General features: G+C 41.0%; 1 protein-coding gene across 3 annotated transcripts in view; it reads right to left on the bottom strand.

Annotated features, from left to right (window-relative positions):
• LOC143283118 (cullin-5-like) overlaps nucleotides 1-9326 on the bottom strand; it is a 174095-nt gene that overhangs the window by 134462 nt on the left and 30307 nt on the right. The window lies entirely within an intron of this gene.

Below are 9326 nucleotides of genomic sequence, written 5' to 3' on the forward strand. Positions count from 1 at the left end.
TAATAATTCACCTAATGTCAACACTACGGACAGATTGTCTCAAGGATGTGTCACATAGTTTGCTGGGATTTTGAATAGTTTGTCTTGTAACCATGGCTCTTTATTACTGACAACAGAGACTGAAGCTCTAAATCAATGTCTAATTTGTAGGTTGCTGGGTGCCCACTGACTTGTAGCATTGCTGTCCACTGGCTGTTTAGATCTTTCCCAAAGGATCCAAGGAAGTGGTCTGTACTGTTTTTTTTGCTTCTTCATATGCCAAATAAGTCCATAAATTGTATTCTTTGATGGACATCTTTCTCTGTGGTAGGGTTCTTGACCACAGTATCCACAATGTCCCTGAGATGAATGTCTGAACCCCTGTAAACTGGAAACAGACTGAGGAAATAATTTTGGATACAGATGATACTGGGAGAACTTACCAGTAATAATAATAATACTGTACATTTATATAGCGCCCTTTCTCACTGAGAGCTTAGGGCACTTTACATGGAAGAAAAACATTACAAGTAACATAAAACATTCATGGCCACGCTTTCTCAAAAAACCCTCCCCCCGCTCACACTCTCCCTTTCCCACTCTACATACATCCAAAGTGAGCTGACATGGGTGGTGTTGGAGAAAAGGAAGCTGAGAGTACTTATAGATAGGTTTTAAAAAGATGAGTCTTTAGTGATGAGCGAAAAACAGAAATAGAATTAGATGCACGGATATGATAAGGAAGGTTGTTCCAGATGTGAGGAGCAGCAAAGAAGAAAGAGCGTTCACCATAGGTTCTTGTATTGACACAAGGAAGTTTGAAAAAGTAACCGTCAGAAGAAGAGCGGAGATTTCTTGTGGGAGTGTAAACACTGATAAGGTCAGAAAGATAAGTATGTCCTGCGGAGTGGAAAGCAGAACAGCAGTGACATGGAACTTTGTATTTAATTCTCGCTTCAATGGAGAACCAATGTAGAGTGCGGAGGTGAGGAAAAATGTGGGACTCTGAGAGTCAGACGGGCAGCATTGTTTTGAAGTTTTTGAATTCGCTGAAGAATATTATGTGGACAGCCTATGAGAAGAAAATTACAGTAGTCAATTCGTGACAGCACAAAAGCAGAAATAAGAGTTTTAGCAGTTTCAACAGAAAGGTACTGACGGATAGAGTTGATGCGACGATGTTCACAAATGGCTATGTGTATCAGATTTACTACCTGAGCATGCATGCTGAGGTTTGAGTCAAGAATAACTCCAAGGTTTCTTGCTGATTTAGAAAACTGAACTGTGGCATCACCAACCACAATAGAGGCAGGAAAAGAAGTAGATGTGGACATTCTTGCAGAGGAAATAATCATAGCTTCTGTTTTGTCATCATTCAACTTTAACCAGTGAGTCGAATTAACTGTGTGGTCCATTGTCAGGTCTCCATTTCTTGAATATATATATTTTTTAAAATGTGTTATTTGTACTTAAGCATTCACCAAAAGCTTCATCTAACATCGTCTGTGAGACAGAGCTGAAGACAGTCCACCTGTTAGCTACCTAGGGTGCACTGCATCATTAGATGGTAAAATCACAGAGAAATTAAAAACAGACTTGCAACTAAGCAAACAGCACTTTTGGCAGACTGTACAAAGATCAGCTTGTACAGAGTTGTTCTAACCACCCTCCTCTATGGCTCAATGTTGTGGGTCGCTTATTCAATATTTGTCATCACTTGTGACTTCTTGAATGTTTCTACCAATGCTGCTTCAGCACCATCCTCAACATCAGCTTGAGCAACTTTGTCAACAACACCTAAATCCTACAAGCGGAGGTCAGCTGCATCCAGGTCAAGCTGTTGGAGATGCAACTGTGCTGAGCTGGGCATGTCTCCAGAATAGACCATCGCAGACACAAGATTGTGCTGTTTGGGGAACTCTCCACTGGCCTCCATAAAAGGACACCCAAAAAGAGGTAAAGAAATTTGTTGGCACTTGTGACACTGACCATCAGCAGTTATCCACTCTAGCCATAGATCATGTGACCTAATGACACACCATCTGCCAAGTTGTCACCTCTAACGAAGACAAACACAGAGATCCTGCCAGGAGGAGAAAAGTAAAAAGGAAGATGAACTGTGACATTACAGAAACTGACCCAGGACAGACTTTTCCTTGCTGCCGCCATGAACAGACCCTGTCCTGAATCGACCTTGTCAGCCACCAGCGAGCCCGCAGCAAACATTGACAGCCCCTTTCCTAAATCTGCGTTTGTGAAGCCAAGTCAATATTCACCAAAAGCTTATACTGTAAGTTCTGGGTATGAAGCTGTAAATCAATACTGAGTGTGACTAAATATAATCTGCAACATCAACCATGCAGCAAAGGAATGTCTGGTTTGAAGTATCATTTTTGACTCACTTGTGTCTGTGTGTCCATGGTAAACTTTAACATTGACATTTTCTCTGCAAATACTTTGTCAGTTGACACCACATTTGCCATAAAAATAGGAAAAATTCAGTTCTTTCCAGTCATCTTGTTTAAAACAATATTGCACCTCTGGGATGGGCACAAAATTTTTAAAAAAAAGAAGCCTAATTATATGCAAACTGCATTTACTGTTATATTTCTATTTTTTGTATTCTCTAAACTTGGCACTTTGACCTCTTATTCTGACACAACAACAAGAGGAGTCATTATTATCATTTTTGTTCAAACAGGAACTTCTTTTGCTAAGCATGGAATTTTTATTTATTTTGCAAACGTTTTGGTGCAGATAGTAAAAAAGGGAAATTACTCTGTAATTAATGCTAGGGGACTTAATTTGCTTTAAACTGATCTTTCTCATCTTAAACATTACATTTTGAAATTATACTCAATACATAAAAAGCTTGGATTTTTTTTTTTAAAGTGTATCACAAGTGAGTCTTGAACTAGTTGAAGGCCTTGCCTCTCTTGTTTTCTTGTAATCTGAGAATAACTGAGCGGATGGGCTGATGTCCTTAGCATGGCTTAGTCTTTTACCCTAAGGAGCTAAATGGTGAGCACAATTTGTCATGAACTGTGTTTTGTCAGTTTGTTTTGTTGATTTTTGACTCACTTGTGTAAACAAAGTGAGTCTATGTTTTAACCCGGTGTTCGGTTGTCTGTGTGTGTGTGTGTGTCCGTGTGTCTGTGTGTCCGTGGTAAACTTTAACATTGACATTTTCTCTGCAAATACTTTGTCAGTTGACATCAAATTTGGCATAAAAATAGGAAAAATTCAGTTCTTTCCAGTCATCTTGTTTAAAACAATATTGCACCTCTGGGATGGGCACAAAAAAATAAAACAAGAGAGGCAAGGCCTTCAAGATTCACATGTGATAAATTAAGTCCCCTAGCATTAATTACAGAGTAATTTCCCTTTTTTACTATCTGCACCAAAACGTTTGCAAAATAAATAAAAATTCCATGCTTAGCAAAAGGAGTTCCTGTTTGAACAAAAAATGATAATAATGACTCCTCTTGTTGTTGTGTCAGAATAAGAGGTCAAAGTGCCAAGTTTAGAGAATACAAAAAATAGAAATATAACAGTAAATGCAGTTTGCATATAATTAAGCTTCTTTTTTTACTCAGTTGTGTAAACAAAGTGAGTCTATGTTTTAACCCGGTGTTCGGTTGTCTGTGTGTGTGTGTGTGTGTGTGTGTGGTAAACTTTAACATTGACATTTTCTCTGCAAATACTTTGTCAGTTGACATCAAATTTGGCATAAAAATAGGAAAAATTCAGTGCTTTCCAGTCATCTTGTTTAAAACAGTACTGCACCTCTGGGATGGGCACTTAATTTATCACAAGTGAGTCTTGAAGGCCTTGCCTCTCTTGTTTATTTATTGTTTGTTTGTTTGTAGATGTGACTATTCTGTGTTGCTGCCGTTGAGCATTTGCATGGTTTGACTGTCCTGATATGGCCCGTGCAGTCAGATGGACTATAAACAACAATAAATTATCAACTAACAGGTTCTGGACTGGCACTGGTTCTACATCATTTAAACTATTTTAGTAATTTTGTCCAGATTCCTGCTGTGCCATCAAAGGTTTCTCTGGTTTTAAACAAAGCATTAAACAGCTGCCACTCCTTATCACATGCTACCTTGAGAGCTCAAGAGAGCTGTCTTTCTGATACAACTGAGTAATTGTAAAGTTCTTATCTAAAGTTATACAGTTTACTAACCCCGGATATGGTTAAGCAGTGTTACTGAGGTTATGACCCTTAGGTATTTATTATACTCATCATATGATATTTGAACTAAAAACAACTGAACAATAATTATATGACTGGCATATCCCCATTAAACAGTGTATTACATCCTCATCGGACAAAGGACATAGACCGATTGCACTTGCAAAATGTCCGACATAACTGGCAGTGAAGAGGACAAATGTCCCATTACTTTGCCGAAAACACGGTCACTGTCCGATCACTTTCCGACAACTAGCGGACATGGCACCGGCCGTAAATCGACCCGCATACTCATACTTCGAGTCTGGCCGCTGCACAGAACTCAGTCTGTAAGCCCAGTGAATGACACATCCCGTGTGCTGTTACAACAATCATCTACTTGGCGAGGCGATCTATTTTTATCTCGCTGCAACAACTCTGCGTGTGCGTGTCATCCCTGAGGCTTGGCAAATCAGAGAGAGAGAGAGAAAGAGAGAGGAGAGAGAGAGAGAGAGAGAGAGAGAGAGAGAGAGAGCGAGAGCTATTTTTAGCGTTAATTTTACTTAGCGATGCCCTGACGTGGGAATCTCAGCAGACAAGATAATGTCTGTGTAGTCCAGCGTGCAACATCTATCAGACGCGATCAGCGATGGCCTATCAGCCATGCCACCCAAAAAGAAACTGAAAAGTGACGTCGGTCAGAAGACTTTGACAACTTTTTTGACACCTGTACATCGTGACAGTGTGGTGAGTGCCGGCACATCTCGTGCTGTGGATGGAGCAGCAAGTGTCTCCAGCTCCAAAAATGAAGTGACCAATATTAGTGCCAGCAGCGAAGAAACCGACGGCAAGAAACAAAGGACATTCGTCAAGTCGTGGTTAACACTGTTTCCTTGGCTTCATTATACAAATTCGGCGATGTTTTGCGTAAAGTGTGGGGAGGCCAAATTTAAAAATTCATTTACACAGGAAGGCTGCACTAATTTCCGAAAGAGTGCACTGACAGAGCACGCTGAAACAAAGGACCACCGGACCGCTATTCAGGTGCCAGTGCTACAGAAAGAGAGGGAGGTGGTACACACCAAGCAGCTGACCAAACAGGAGAAAGGAGCGGTCGTTGCTGTCAAAGCAATGCACTGGCTGGTCACAGAGTCACTGCCTCTCAGTAAATTTTCGTCACTGATGGGCACAATGCAAGATCTCCAGGTGCCCCACGCAAATGAACTTCTCATTTCTAGGAGCACCCAGTACGAGTCCAGGAGATCTGCACAGGAATTTCTTGAGGCAATGTCAGACGTGGTGGAGGAGGACATCAAAAAAGAACTTGATAAGGCAGAAACTGTGACCATGCTGGTTGACAAAGACATGCAGCTGTCAACACGATTCTTAACCAACGTAAACATTGCCGATGGCACTGGAGAAACCATGGCGACCACACTGAAGGACGAACTTGCCAAACAAGGTGTGCCATGGTCTAAAGTATTGGGCCTCGGCACAGACGGAGCGTCGGCAATGAGGGGGCAAAATAAAGGTCTGGCAGGAATGCTGTTGCGGGAAAACCCACACATCGTCAATGTGCATTGCATCGCACACAGATTTGCACTGTGCACCAGCCAAGCTGCAGAAAGTGTGCCTGCCATGAAGGACTATGTCGAGACACTGACGTCACTGTTTTATTATTTCAAGGCGTCGTCATCGCGCGTACAGAAGTTGGAAGAGATCCAAGAAATTTTGGATTCCGACAAGTTGCGCCTAAAGGAGGTGCATGAAGTTCGGTGGTTATCATTTTTTGACGCACTTCAGACAGTGTACAGGAGTTTGGTGGCACTACTGGCTTACCTGGAAAGCGGTGAGGCCACTTCAAGGTCCAAAGATCCTAAGGCAGTGGGTCTACGGAAGAAGGTAAGTTAAGTGTGTGTGAGTGTGTGTGTGTGAGAGAGAGTGCATGTGAGAGAGATAATGTGTGTGAGTGAGAAAGAGAGGGGGGTGGGGAGGGGGATTTATGTTGACTTGTGTGAAAGTTTGATTCATAATGTGATGATTTTTTTTTCTTTAAAAAATACCAGGTGAATCAAGAGAGAGAGAGAGAGAGAGAGACAGAGAGAGAGAGAGAGAGAGAGATATGAAACTGATTCATTATGATAATTGAATTTTTCTTGTCAAAAATGCCAAGTGAATCATGAGAGAGAGAGAGAGAGAGAGAGAGAGAGAGAGAGAGAGAGAGAGAGAGAGAGAGAGAATGTTTAAAACATTTGTAAATGTTATGTTCCCAGATTGCAACCATGAAATTCATCGGCCTGACATGTCTTATGATGGATGTCATTCCAATTGTGGGAACCTTGAACCTGTTTTTTCAAAACAGAGAAATCGACATTGCCCTGATCAAGGTGAGTTTGTTTTTCACTCTAAAATTTGATTTTCCATAATTGGCCATCTGGATCTGCATACAGTATGTAAAAGACAGGCATACTTTTAGCTTAACAACAACAACAACAACAAATTATCTAAGTAACAATACCAATCATTGTTCTTGTTTACCATGCTAATCTGCCTGCCTTTATCCCTTGGGATTTCCTTAGCCATTCAGATTGTAATAATGGTCATTTTATTTCAGTTTGATTTGGTTAGAACTTGTTGGCATCAATTTCTATATAAACATGTACAATATTTATAATTTTTGTTTCTTTTGTTTAAAATGCAGGTCAAGATTGACAGCTGCATCGACAGGCTGATGGGTCTGAAGTCAGGAGGACAGCACATGCAGCAGTTCAAGGAGCAGCTTGTGCATGGAGATGATGGCAAGACACGGTTTGAAGGCTACGACATTGCTGCCTGCCCTGAGAGTGATGTGCAATCAGCCGTGAACAAGTTCATCGACGGTCTTATCAACAACATCAAGATGAGGTAAGTTTGTCACTAAGCCAGAGAGAGAGAGAGAGAGAGCATTTCAAATTTTGTTCATTACTTTTTGCCTATGCCAATGAATAACATATAGCTTATTCATTGTAGTCTGTTACTAATGCATGCATATGTGTGTATGTGTGTGTGTGTGTGTGTGTGTGTGTGCAGATTTCCAGACTCTGAGCTTCTTGTGGCATTTGGAGTCCTGGGTATGCGTCCTATCACGTTCATCTCGGCATCTGACTTGGATGAGTGGGGTAACAGCAAGCTTCAGGTGCTTCTGGACCATTTTGCTAAACCCAAGACGCATGCATGGAAGACAGGGGATGGAGAGGAGATGCAGAAAGAGTCGCTTGCTTTGATCGATGCTGAGACAGCCAAAGATGAGTGGGTGGATCTGAAGAAAACGGTCAAGGAGCAGATGTACCCCAGGGACAGCACCTTGACACTCTGGCAGCTCATTGCCCGCTACCACCAGCTGGAGTTCACCAACCTCAAAAAACTGGCCCAGCTTGCCCTCACCCTGCCTGTCCACACAGCTGATGTTGAGAGAGGGTTCAGCACTCAGAATATGATTCTGACAAGTCAAAGGAACAGACTGATGGCAGAAAACCAGGCCATGCTGATGAGGGTGCAAATGGAGGGACCAAGAGATGTCAAGGGGGAATCAGAATGGGTGTTCAGGGTGACAGAAAAGTGGAGAGGGAAAAGGAACAGAATGCTTTTCAACAAGAAAGATGACTCAAAATGAATCAATAGCATTGGCGATTCTATGTAGAAAAGACACTGTGTGTGTGTGCGTGTGTGTGCAGGAGAGAGAGAGAGAGACTCAGAGAGAGAGAGATAGAGAGAGAGAGAGAGAGAGAGAGAGAAATTAGATCTTTGACGAACCTAATCAGAGCTTTTGTATTACCATTTTTTTGTATGCATTAAACTTAATACACAATCAATCTGGCTTGCTTTCACAATGTCCGATTGATTTTGTTATGAAGAGGACAAATGTCCCATTACTTCTTGCTGGTCCAGGACATTTGTCCTATAGATACTGCTGAGGATGTACACCCCTGATTAAATATATAATTTTGATAAAACTGATAGCACAAGTTCAAGAAAACAAAGTTACTAATATGTTCAAGTTCTACTGGTGGACCACTGGTCGATCTTGAGTCTGACCTGACCATTAATGACTGCCACTTTAAAAGAATAAATTTATATATATGCATTTGAGTAGGACTTCCATTTATCCTATCATCAACTGCAACAGGAATTCCAAATCACCCTAAGTTAATGAAATGGAACCACTATCTTGTGAACCAGAAAAAGAGGTGCAAGGTCAAGAAAGAAGTCATGGAGATGTTCATAATCATACTCAAGCAGTCAAGACCCAAACAACGAAGACTGGTTTGATGAAAAATCTTGGAGTATGGTCTCCCTGCCTGGTGTCCTTGACTAATATGTCAATCAATTACTATTGAAAGAGTGCAAAGACGTGCCACTAAACTGGTGCATGAAATTAAGAAATTATCTTACGAAGAAAGACTGAAATTCCTAAAATTACCCTCAATGAAAGCAAGACAAAAAAGAGGAGATTTGATTCAAGCCTATAAGATCTGTAATGGTATAGACGATATTAAAAAAGATCACTTCTTTGATTCACCGCCAGATACTAATATGGAAACAAGAAACAGTGTTGATAAAATTTGTAAACAGAGACATAACAATAACACAAGGAAATTTGCTTTCAGTTATAGGGTTACTAATGACTGGAACAAATTAACCACTAACATCAAGTATGCTTCCAATACCAACAACTTCAAGAACCTTATCCATAATCACAAAATTTTAAAAGACATCTGGTTTGACTTTGATGGTCCAAGATAATTGTAACTGGGTCTACTTAGACTGAGACAAGACCGATAACGACATAGCACAATGAAGGCCGTGAGACCTTATGCTAATCATAAATGAGACGGGGCGTAAAAAGCCGTGAGGCTACGATGATCAACATCAGCCCCTAACCTGAACGGTGAACCTGAACCTGAAAAACAGAATGACGAAGCTACCCGTTTCAATTTTAAGCACGCCTTTGTCGACTGGCAAAATCACCCTCCCTTTTTCCTCACGAGCAAAACGATTTTACACGCTATCGTTTTTCACTAACCAAAACAAGCTGAAAAGTGTGATAATACTAAAACACTAAACCATCTTTGGCAACAAAGAATGGACTACTCATAATTCTGTAATGAGAATGGCATCCTCTGATTCT

This window comes from Babylonia areolata, chromosome 6 (genome assembly GCF_041734735.1).
Source record: "Babylonia areolata isolate BAREFJ2019XMU chromosome 6, ASM4173473v1, whole genome shotgun sequence".
Taxonomy (NCBI): Eukaryota; Metazoa; Mollusca; class Gastropoda; order Neogastropoda; family Buccinidae; genus Babylonia; species Babylonia areolata.